Source organism: Penaeus monodon, unplaced genomic scaffold (genome assembly GCF_015228065.2).
Source record: "Penaeus monodon isolate SGIC_2016 unplaced genomic scaffold, NSTDA_Pmon_1 PmonScaffold_11270, whole genome shotgun sequence".
Classification (NCBI taxonomy): Eukaryota; Metazoa; Arthropoda; class Malacostraca; order Decapoda; family Penaeidae; genus Penaeus; species Penaeus monodon.
Window position 1 is genome coordinate 1 of NW_023640015.1, and position 11,655 is coordinate 11,655.

General features: G+C 47.9%; 1 pseudogene; it reads right to left on the reverse strand.

The window, feature by feature from the left end:
- Nucleotides 1–240: 240 nt before the first annotated feature.
- On the reverse strand, nt 241–2,772 carry LOC119568869 (annotated as a pseudogene).
- Nucleotides 2,773–11,655: the final 8,883 nt, after the last annotated feature.

The window sequence follows — 11,655 nt, forward strand, 5'->3', positions numbered from 1 at the left end:
TTAATTTCCCTTAGGGAGACAAATTTATTTTCAATAAAATATAATTAGGCATGGTTTATGCAAATTTTATGCACTTAGAGCATAATATTATTTGTTTTGATTTTTAATCTATTATTGTTATTTGTAAGATATTTATTGATAATTTTTTAAAGTTTTAAACATTTTAATATTTCTAGTTAACAAGGTATTCGCCGCTAATGACCTTAGCTGTTGACGCGGCAGATAATTTTAAATAATCAATCAATCGTGGAACTTCTCTGCGCCGTCATGGAGGGTGAGAAGGTCGCCGCCAATCGCCTTGCAGAAGGAGCGAGCTTCTCCCCAGCTGACCTGCGAGGAGACTCAGGTTGGAAAAGAACGCAAGGGCCACTCGTGAAAATGGTAGGAGGATGTACGCAATCATTGCAATATATGTGTAGATAAAGGAAGGATAAAGAGATTGACGGGGAAGTTGGAAAAGGCAGGGAAGGGAGAATAGAAACGGAGAGTGAGAGAGAGAGAGGGAGAGACGAAAGAGAGAAGAGAGAGAGAGAGAGATAGATAGAGATAGAGATAGATAGATAGAGAGAGTGGGGATCACACCCTAACCGTTAATTAACACACAAGGAGTACAATTAACGCACCTTTCCAAAGAAGAAGATGGACAGGCACCGATCGCCCACACGGGTGTAGAACTGAGGGCAGTCGGGGTGGCTGACGGTAGCGTTGACCTTTTCAAGGAATTCTTCTCCCAAAGCCTCGACCTTTTCCACGCTTGAGTGTCTCACTAGGAAGGGGGAGGGAAGGGAGCAATGATAGAGAAGAAAGGAAAAAGCAAAGAAATGATTTATGAGATCTACTAAAGAAGACTAGCAAATAGCAAACAGGAGGTTCCAAGGCCTTTTTTTCACCGACTTCTTTTGCACTCACCAGCAGAAATGATTTATTAGAGCTACTGAAGATGACTAGCAAACAAGGGATTCCAAGGTGAAAATTTCACATAATCTTTATTTGCATTTTTTTCACCGACTTTTGCACTCACCAATAGATTCTTCTGACGGCAGGACAAATCCTTCAAAGGTCGAAGTTTTTCTTCCCTCAACATCTGTGGCACGAGAAAGTGTTACGTAATGTGTAAAGATGGCCAAACACATGGTCACACGCATATGCATAATCACAAATGCACACAAACATGTCATAGATCTCCAAAGCGACTCCATTTCATCATCCTGGTAACCACTAAGAGCCTTGTGAAGGATCCTTACCTGGCACAGACGCATGTCCAGGTCCCCCTCACACGGCGGGTCGGAGAGCTCGCATTTAGCGGCTGATGGTGACGCAGTTGGGCCCTCCCATCCTGCGACACCTGACGGAGCCTCGCTCGCGGGTATCATTGCGCCCAAGGGCCTGCAGTGGGTGTTGGTAGGGAAAGGTTAATGTCGGCATGGAAAGATTAGTGTTGAGAAGAAGAGGTCACACGTTGTACTCTACGAGAGCCTACGGTGTCACTGTTATGTTGTGATATTTCTTTTGTCGTTATCAAGCTGTCCTCTGATTTTATCATTGTTTGACCCTAGTGAGCATTCTGTTTGATTACACAAAAAGATTTTCAAACAGTAGTTCTCAAAGGTAAATCAGATGAAGAAGGCAAACTAGACAAGTGAGTATCCCGTAATCGTTCTAGCAGCTATTGCTCTAAACTTACTTTTGCCTTAATAAACTCGACAGCGATTCGTATTGGTTTGAGGTTCCCATAGAGCTGGACTTGTAGTTTAGTCCCCTTCCCCTAGAGTGCCACAAAGAGACTCAACCCCACCCCGCAGATGGCGCTCTCCCCGTCGGAATAGTCGCCGCAGGGCGTTGTCTCCGTCGCAGATGTAGCGGATCCTCGTGCAGCGATCGCTGGTTCCGCAGTGGATCTGCTCGCTCTCGGGACACGTGGCCGCGACTGAAGGCAGATATCTCTTTGACATGAATCATGACAATAATGACTCCTGGCACTTCATGAGATTTTTAAAACAGTTTTAGGCCATGGATAATCCCCTTTGTTTTCACAAGAGTTAGAGAAAGAGAACAGAAAAAAGTAGAGGGAGAGAAAGAGATAGCAGAAAGAGAGGCTGGCAGATAAATAAAAAGGAGATATAACGATAGCAAAAGGGAGAGACAGGAAGAAAGTGAGAGAAAGTGAGAGAGAGAGAAAGGCAGATAAATAGTTATAAATAGAGGGAGATAAAGAGAAAGAGAGTGAGAGCGAGCAAAAGAATGATAGATTGAGAAAGCGAGAGAAAGAGAGAAAGAGAGAGAGAGGATAGAGGGAGAAAGATAGAGAGGAAAGAGGGAGAAAAAGAGAGAAATGGAAGAGAGAGGGGCGGCAAGAGAGAGAGAGAGAGCGAGAGGGAAAGAGACGGAAAATGATAGAATGAGAAAGAAAAAAATTAGTGAAAGAGAAAGAGAGATAAAATGAGAAAGATAGAGAAAGGGAGAGAGAGAAAGATAGATAAAGAGGGTGAATAGAGTGAGAAAGAGAAAGGCAGAGAGAGAAAGAGAGTGGAAGGCTTGGACAACCGACCAGAGAAGAGACACAGCGAGATAACACCAGTGGAGGGTAACTAAAAAGACGATGAATACAGAACATGGGGAAGATGAAAGAATTAAGGAGACATCGCCAACAAATATGGAAGAAAGAATAAATCGAAAAAGGAGAAAGGTGTTTGGCTGAAGCGTGACATTTGGAGGGCTGACCTTGGGGAAAAGCAGAGGAGAGCTGCTAACAGGACCTTTAGGGGCCATCATGTTGTCTCCTTGACCTTGTTTAAGAATATATGTTAATAACAATACATATTTTAAAAGAATGGAAACATTGATTATAAGAAAGACTAGAAAGGGGCACATATGGAAATTAAAATATCACTGACCAATAAAAAATTTATAAAAATAAAATTAATCAATAATAAAAAGGTACCTTCAATAAAACCCTCCTAAAAGCAAAGGTTGCCATGAATATTGCAATGAATTCAGCCATCTCTTACAAGCTAAACAAATAGAATCGTTGAATGTTGGCGTACAGCAACATATTTTTACAGAAACCACCCACTAAATACCAAATCAACTTTCTAAAAATCGAATTATAGGAGAGGAAAGTTCGAAACCCCACAAAAAGTTTGGAAAGAGTGATTTCGCCCTTTGCTTGCTGAGTTTGCGAAGTTTGGTTCCCGGGGCCCTTTTATTAGGGCCCGGCCGTGTAGCTTTTTAGGTTTTTCCATTGTTGGTTGACACTCGGAGCTTACCAGGGGCGGTGGGTTTTGCAGGGGCGTCGTGCGTGGGTAAGCATCTCGATAATCTTTTTACCAGCACTACGGCTGTTTTTCTGGGGGTTTGTTTGGGAATTCCCGTGCAGCTTTCTCCAAAGTAGGTCCAGTGTGGGTTGGCTCCCGCAAGCAGAAAAACACCTCTCTTACGTTCAGGTTGTATAATTCCATGTCAGTGGTAACCTAGGGCATTCTGTGCAGAATGACTCGGTACCCTTTGTTTATTCAGAGAGGGGCCAGGGGGTAAACCCTTGGCTTTGAGTACCAGCTGGCCGAGGGGAATATCTCTTTCCTTTTGTGAACGCAGAAGGGAAGGGGTTTGGGCCGTCACCGCATTCCTCCTAAGTAAATTTCGGCTTGATGTTATCATGGGATTGGGGGGGCATCCCCGGCCGTTTTCGGTAATCTGTCAGAAACCCCATTCCTCTGATCCCTATATGGTTTGGGAACCCCAGTTTATGAAATTCTTTACCCGAGCAAGTACCCTTTTGTGTATTGTGCGATGGTTGTCGGGAGGTAGAATGTTGTCAGTGGGTGAGCGCTGTAAAGACAGTCGACGGCCCCTTTTGGAGTCTGTGTGTAGACCCTTTCCTTCCCCCTCACGGACGCGTGGCTTAGGTCCATGATAGAACGCCTCGCCTGTAGGAGGGGCGTTGTTGTTACCTTCAGGGATATTTGGCATCCCTTGCTGCGAACCCGGCGCCGCAGTGGGGGTCAAGGGGATCACCGCCCACCCGTGTAATATGTTCGCCCCCCGGAGGGGTGATGGTTGCAATGACCCTCGGGGTTTCTTTTTTCTGCCAGTCTCATGACCGAGAACTCTATCGGGGTTTGTGCCACGGGGGGATTTTCGAAAAAGTCAGGGGGGGGGAGCACCCCTTTGGGTAGTAGGGGTTTTTTGAGCTGATGGCGTATTAGCCCCCGGCTGGTGAGACAGCCGGGAGTCTTTTGCAAACAGCTCTTATCTTGTTCTAGGCGTTGATATTTGTGTCTTAGGCTTGTTTCCTGGGCCTGGTGACCTTTGTAAGAATTGGCCCCGTTAGATAAATTTCGTGGGGGAAAGGGGGGAGAAGGTTTGTCTCCAGAGGAGGTTGGCCTTCGCCCCCCTTTGGCGCCCCCAAAAATGCCCCTGGGGGTTCTTTTTGGGGAGCCCAATCGGTCTTTATTTTCTCTTAACCCAATCAGAGAAAGGGAGGCTAGTTACAATGGCCTGAAGAAGACATAAAATGATCTTAGTACTCTGTGTCGGGCCCCCTTGCTCTTCCACTCATGCTCTCATGACAGACAGTCTTGTTTTTGTTGGTCAAGGGGGACGGCCCTCCTGGTGGAAGGAGAGGTCCGGTTACCTTACCCCAAGGTAGAGGTTTAAAACCCCCCCAAATCCATTCCCTGGTTTTTAGACTTGTGCCTTGAACTTCTGTCTCAGAGCCATGGCTTTGGTTTTGGCGCAGAGATTTTTATCTGCCCTGCAAACTCCTGGGATACCAAAGTCCAGACAACGCGGGGCTCTTTTTAGGCAGGGGGTCCAGTGGAGATGATAGCAAGATCTTTCCATAGGAGAGATTTTGCACCCAATGGGGGTTTTATGTGAGGATCCCGGGTTTTGGGGTTTTAAAAAGAGTGGATGAAAAACCCCAAAACCCCCTGTGGCGTTATTTTAGGGGCATGTGCTGTAAGGTGCCCTTTGGGAAATTGACCTGCTTTTCTATTCCAAAGTGTACCTTCCAAGCCAAGAGTTACTTGATTCCTTTTTGGATCAGGTTCCTGAAGGGCAAGAGGACTTCCCAAATTAAAAAACCCTTTCTCCAGGTCAAGGAATACTGCCACAGATGCCCCCGGGTTTTATTGGCTCAAGAGGTGGCTAGCTGTGCGCTTGTCATGCCCGGTGAACCCGGGGGGGTTTCGTGTGGGGGTCCCATTTTCATTGGAGCCGGTTCGACCATCCTTGGGCAGTTTTGGCCGACAGCTGGGGAGAGAGATGGGGCGGTATTTCCCCCGGGCTCCTTGGTTTAGGGAGGGGGAACTATGGTAGCCCTTTTCCAGCTTGGGTTTTAGAGTGGAAGTTTCCCAGGATTGTGATGGTTGCGGAATGCAAGTCCCTCCCAGCCCCAGGCGGGAGTTTGAGGGGGACGAGATCCGTCGTGCCCGGGGGCGAGTTGCAACGGGTTTATGGCATCTTTGTTCCCCAGAGAAAGATAACGTCTGAGTTTGGGGTTTGGGCGCCCTTTCTTGAGTGAGCAAGCTGTCTGGTTAGGCGTTTTTTGCTTGCCCTCATTTCGGGGGGCAGACTGTCGCTACTCGTTCTCGCAGAGAACTCTTGCCCCCAGTCGTGGCCTCGGCCTGGGGGTCGGGGTGCGGGTATCTCGGGGCTGAGCGGGGGTGGGCTCACTACCCGTGCCATAGCTCTGAGGGGGGTAGGGTGATCGAAAGACCCCCATTCCGCCTTTTTTCCTCCTCATTTGCTGGCATTTTCCTTGGCCCCCCTGACAGCCCCCCTTAGGGGGGGTAGGTTGTGGGGGGTTTCTTTGCCTTCGGAAAGTTTTCGCACATATTTCCCCTGTGGTGACTCCCTAATCTCGTCATTGAAGTACCAGGCGCCCTTGGATCCTGGGACCCAGGCCGATTTTGGGTAGGGCAGTGAGGCTGCCATCAAGGGGCTTTTACAAGTCTGGTTTGTAGCACTTCCACATTTTCGCCTGTGGGGTTCTTTGCTTCCAGACGCGGGCCAAGGCGCTCGGACGCCTCCAGTGGCCCTTGCCGTTTCATCTGGATTCGGTGGGGGGATTCGGCTGGGCCATATCCATGAGGGTTGTATAGTGCCATAAGGGTCCTAGTGGGTTCACGACACGCCAGCCAATCCTCTCACCAGATCGCAGTGGCCAGGGTGGGGTCTGGACCCCTCCTCTCACATGCGTTGGCTCCTGGCTTTTGAGGAGAGCGATCTCGGGGAATGTCTCAAGCCTTTGGCTAGTGACGGCCAGCCGCACCCGGTGCCCTGCAGGGGCAGGATGGGTGGTGGCATGAAGCTCCCCCTATGATACCGGCGGTGTGGGAAGAATACCTGGCTGATGCAAGCTACTGCAGTGGGCCCTGCTGTACACATTGTAAAATTTTCAGGGGTCCCCCGGCCCAGTTGAATCTCGACGGCAAGAGTTTTCAACACTTCTCCACAGTGCGGTGCATCGGCTATTGCGGAGCGGGGAATTTGTTGCTTCACCAGGGGCATCAGGCCTTTTTGCCATGGAAAGTGGCAGCGCGTAGACGTGATACCGGCGAAGCGAACAGCTTCCGCTGATAATGTCTCCCGGAGCATGAGATGTCAATGCTCCTTGATCGCCCCTATTTCGGGAGGATGGCACTCCTTTAGGAGAAGCCACAAAAGTTCCCCTGCAGAATATTTGATGGTGCCATGATGTACTAATTGATAGTTACATGAGGGCATGTCATATTGGGGTTTACGGTCGGAGTCTGAAAAAATCCAGGGAGACCTCACTGTTGAGGGGGCTCCTTGGCGTGGGCTTTCCCCGGGCCAGGGGGGTGGGAAGCTTGGGAGCCGACTTTCGTTTGGCTTTTCTTTGGCCAGGGTGTTTTTTGATTTGCGGCCTTGCCTGGCGGCTAGCTTCTTCTGATTCGGCTTTTGGCACTGAATAGTGGTTAGGGTTGCCCGGAGGCATAGCCGGGTAGGCTCTGCCCGGGGGATACCTGGGTTGGAGAGGGGGGGGGATTCGACCTGGGGGAGGGAGGGAATTTTGGGTGATTTGGCCCCCTCCATCTTTCCTTTCCCCCAATGCTTTCACAGTTTGTTTGAATGTCGTATGGCAACGTCGAATGCCCTTTTCCCCCTCTTCCTTGGTCCCGGACAAGGAATACCCTGCGGGGGCCCCAGCAGTATCAGGATCGACATGTCCCCCCGTCGAAGAACGTTCTGGGTCTGGGGGGAAACCCTGTGGGGCGTTGGAACCTTTTTTTCCGTGGTTTCCCGCACTTTCTTTACTTGGGGGAACTCCTGATTTGTCGGAGAAACTCCGGTTTTGGTGGGGGGGAGCTTTCCCTTTCCCCTTAGGAGGTCGGGAAGCCTTTTTGCTTTTTTTCTCCCCCAGGGGTGGTGCCGGGGGGGGAGGAAAAAAGTCTGGTCGCTTTTCAGCCTTTGAGGGGCCCCCTCTCTCCGCAGAGCAAGCCAGGTCCGGGGTGATGCCCTGGGCCAGTTTGGAATTTGGCTGTTGTGTCCTTCTTTTCTTTTTGGCCTTTATGCACACCCCGGATTGGTGCCTTGTACAGACAACACATTTGGTTTGGGTGTAAAGTTAGCCTGGTGGGTCCGTACTTTTGGCACTTGAAAACCCAAGGGTTCAGGCACATAATGCGTAGGTGGTAGGTACCCCAGTACCCAGTCAAGGGTGGAGTTTGGGGTACCTTTCAGGTCACCAGGGGGCTTGCCCGGTTGGGGTTTCCCTTTCGACAAACGGGAAGCCTCCACGACTGTGGGTGTGAAGTTTTCACTCCACATCTAGAGATGAGAAGCCAGTAGCACCGTCTTGACTTCTTTCCTCGGGATCAGTGGCGAGAGGCCCCTTTTTCCCATCTTTTAGCTCCTTTTTTCCCGCAGGAAACAAAGGGTGGCTGACTTTGGGGGACGATGATCATGCCCTGACTCGCGCAACCGGATCGGGGCGCCGGATTTTGCGCGGCTTCCAATCCCTTACCATTTTGGGAGGCATTGCGAAGCCTTCGGGGTTTTAAAGGGGACCTTGAATTGCGGAGAAAAGCCTTGGGGGGCCAGACTCGCCATAAGCGGTCTCCGGCCTCGGCCCTTCTTTCCCCCCTTTTTGGCTTTTTGGGGTTGCTGTGGAGGCACCAGCTTTTCGGCTGTAGCTGGGGCTCCTGATTCAGTCAGTGGGGGGTCTGAGGGGGGGTCAGAGACCCTTCCTGGTTGGGTGCTGGCCTGGAGGGGCCAGCACGAGAGTCCCTTGTTTGGACAATTGGGGACAGACATGTTTTTTCATGATTATTCGTCTTTTCCGCCATCTTGCAGCAGGCAGAATGTTCCTGTTCGGGTTTTCTTTGCCCCGGAGGCACGTAAGGGTTCAGGGGGGCTGCGTGGGCTGGGCCTTCACGGGTTTGTAACAGTAAGGTCGTCTGTGGGAGATTTTTATTTTTATTTTCCATATACTTTGGGACGCTTATCCACTCACGCCCCACCACCCGGAGCCAACACGGGGAGTGGGTAGAACCAAGTTAAAAGAACAGGGGGATGAGGGATATAAGAGCCAATTAGCCCATTTCACTGGTACACACGGACGGGGTTTGGGGACCAAAGGCAGTGATGCTTGACCCCAGCCTCCGAGGGGGAACCAGCCGATTGACCTGACGGGCCGGATTAGGGCCCCTGTCTTGCCGAAAGAGGACCAAAAAGGGTGTTGAGCCCCCAGGGCGTACCGGCACGGCATCGCTCAACCCCCAGGACTCCCGCCCCCCCCAGTCACAAGGGTGCCCCGCACGGCAAACACGGGGTAGGGTAACCTTGGGAGTATCCCAGAGGGGATTCTTCCACCTAAGGGGCACATTATGGGAACACTTCTGCTCCCCCCAGTGAGGAAGGGAGCTCTTTCACTTTTTTCAGCGTTTTCCCCTTTCCCCTCCCGGAGGTGAACCGGTACCCTTTTTTAAAGTGAAACCCTCTTTTTTTGAAACGACCAAAAGGGTTTTTACCCATTTAGAAAAGAGGGGGGTCCCGCACCCGTTTTTGTCAGTTCCTTTTCCCCCCCCCGAAAACAGCCGGCCACAGTGTTTCACCACAGTGAGGGAGAGGGAAAAACATTTCCCGGAGGTTCCTATGGCAGGCCCGGGTTTTTTGGTGAATCCCTCTTCTCTCTGAAACATCCAGAGGAGTTTCCCCCAGTGATGAAGGGGGCCTGTACCGTTTCCCGTAAGCCCTTTGTCCTCTGAAAAACAGCCCAAACCAAAACGTTTCCACACTGTGAGGGGGGAGGGCTGATTTTTTTTCCGGCAGTTTTTGGCAGGGTGGGTTTAAACGTGAAACCCCTTCTCTCGAAAACCCAAAGTTTTCCCAGTGAGAGTAGAGGGGACCTAACCTATTCCAGAAGTTCCTTCACCCTCTGAAATAGGCAACCAAAAATTTATCACAGTGAGGGAGAAAGACTAAAATTTTTTCCAGGATTCTATCACAGGACGGGAACTGGTTGTCTAGCAGCGCTATTAGACAGAACCCCGGGTGAAGGGTAAAGGGGGCTCTACCTGCCTATTTCCCTATTCGAAAGAAAAAAAGGGCAGTATCAGAGGTCTGCCAGCCAGTCCCCAAAAAAGAATGGAACTTATGCACACCGTAAGGCAGGCTTCTAAGGCCCCCAGACAACCTCCCCGGGGAGGTAAAGGTCTGCCCAGTCCCAGACGCGCCCCAAGATGGGGTCCCTTCACCAGAAGGGGTGCACAGAGTCATCCTAATGCCGAAAATTCGTTTTTGGAAAGGTAGGCTAGGAGGGCCGAAGCTAATGCAAGCACATAGCATTTTGGCACAAACAAGGGGGGCCGTTACCGTCCGGTAACGCGGAAGAGCCGAGGCAAGTTTGCATGGGACGGGCGCGGGCATTCTTTAATATGCCCATGCAAAAGCCACACGATCGAGGGACAGGTAACTTTTTTGGGCGTTCTTGGGTCCACCCGCTGCCCCCCCCTCCGCCACCCTTCCCGGGAACGATCCCCCCCTTCTCTCTGAATCGCCAATTAAGGACCGATTCACCGGGGGAGAGAGGGGAGGAGAGGGGGAGAGGTCCTTCTCGCTGCTGAGGGTCCTTCGAGGGTTTTTCCGATTTCGACCTCGCACTTTCTGTATTATAGATGGTAGCTCCCCCCCCTCGAGGACCTAGCCAAAAAAATATATTAGCCAAATCGTAAACACCTAATAAGGGGGCGTATAATTTCTGTTTGTGTTTTTGTTTTTTTTAAATCTCTTTTTTATCGTCTTTTTTCTGCATCTCTCTTTTTCCTTTCTCCTCTCATTTTCTCTCCTGTTAGTTTCTCTCTCTATCTGTTCTCTCCCTTTTAGTCTCTCTCTCTTAATGTGTGTGTGTGTGGTATGTTTGGTGTGTTTGGTTACTGTCTTTTTATCGTCTCCATTTCTCTCCCTCTGCTTTCTATCTCTCTCTAATATGTGTGTGTGAGTTTGGTGTTGGTGTTTGGATTTTATATAACATACACAGAGTTTATATTTGCAAAATAAGTAAAGTAAAGAAAACTGTATATATACAACAAAAAAAAAATTTTATATATATAATATTTTAATTATTAATAATTTATAATAAAAATTTTATTTCCACATTTATTATTTTACTCACATTTAAAAACAAGACACACTCCTTTTAATGGGGTGTGTGTTTTAAATTTCAAATTAAAAAAACTCTATTCTATAATTTACAAGTTTGTTCTTTTTATAATATGGATTTCCATTATATAAAAGTGCTAATACATAGTATTTTAAATGCTTTTTTAACAAGTTTTAAACATAAAAAATATCGAAAACGCGTGTTGGTTGATTTAAACGCTGATGTATGTATTCAAAAAGAGTTTTTCACTTTTGTTTTAAAGTCTTTTTGGTTGGAGACATTTCTAACAATTTGGTGGTTTGGGTTCCCGGGCACCAGTCCCCTGATTTGTAAAATTTTTTGCTCCCGGGTTTTTGTATTTGGTCTTTTTATATACAAGGGTTATTTTGCCTTGTGGACACTGTTTTTTTACATGATAGGTATAGCCAGTTTGGGCAATTTCTTGAAATTTTTTTTGGGGTTTGATTTCATATGTTATAGTTATATTTTGTTGTACTTTGCCATTTTTTGTTTGGTATAGTGATGTATGTGGGGTATTTTTTAGATTTCCCCCGGGAAAATGTGGTTTTATGGTAAGGGTGCCACGCCAGTATAAATATTCGGGGATGAGGGAGAAAATTTATAATAGGGATAATCATTTAAATGTAATTTTAAAATTTTAATTTTTAATATACTTGACATTTAAAAAAAATGTGAAAAAATAAAAATTTCAGAATTCTTTTTTTTTTTTTCTTGATATTGATATGTTTTAAAAAAAGGGGGGGTAACTAGTTTTGATTCATTAAAGTATTTTTAAAGATTGAATTGGTCTCTGATGGAATACTTTACTGAACGGTTAAGGGTTAAAGGCCCCACAACATAACAACATAATGTTAACAAGGTACAGCTTATGAAAAAGGATTTCACGAAAAAAGTAAAAATGTTTAAATTTTTGGAGGCAGTTTAAAAAAAGATCAGTAGAAAAAAAGTTAACAAAATGATTTTTTTTTGTTTAGAATACAGTCAGCACGGAGGGAACAAGAAGGGGT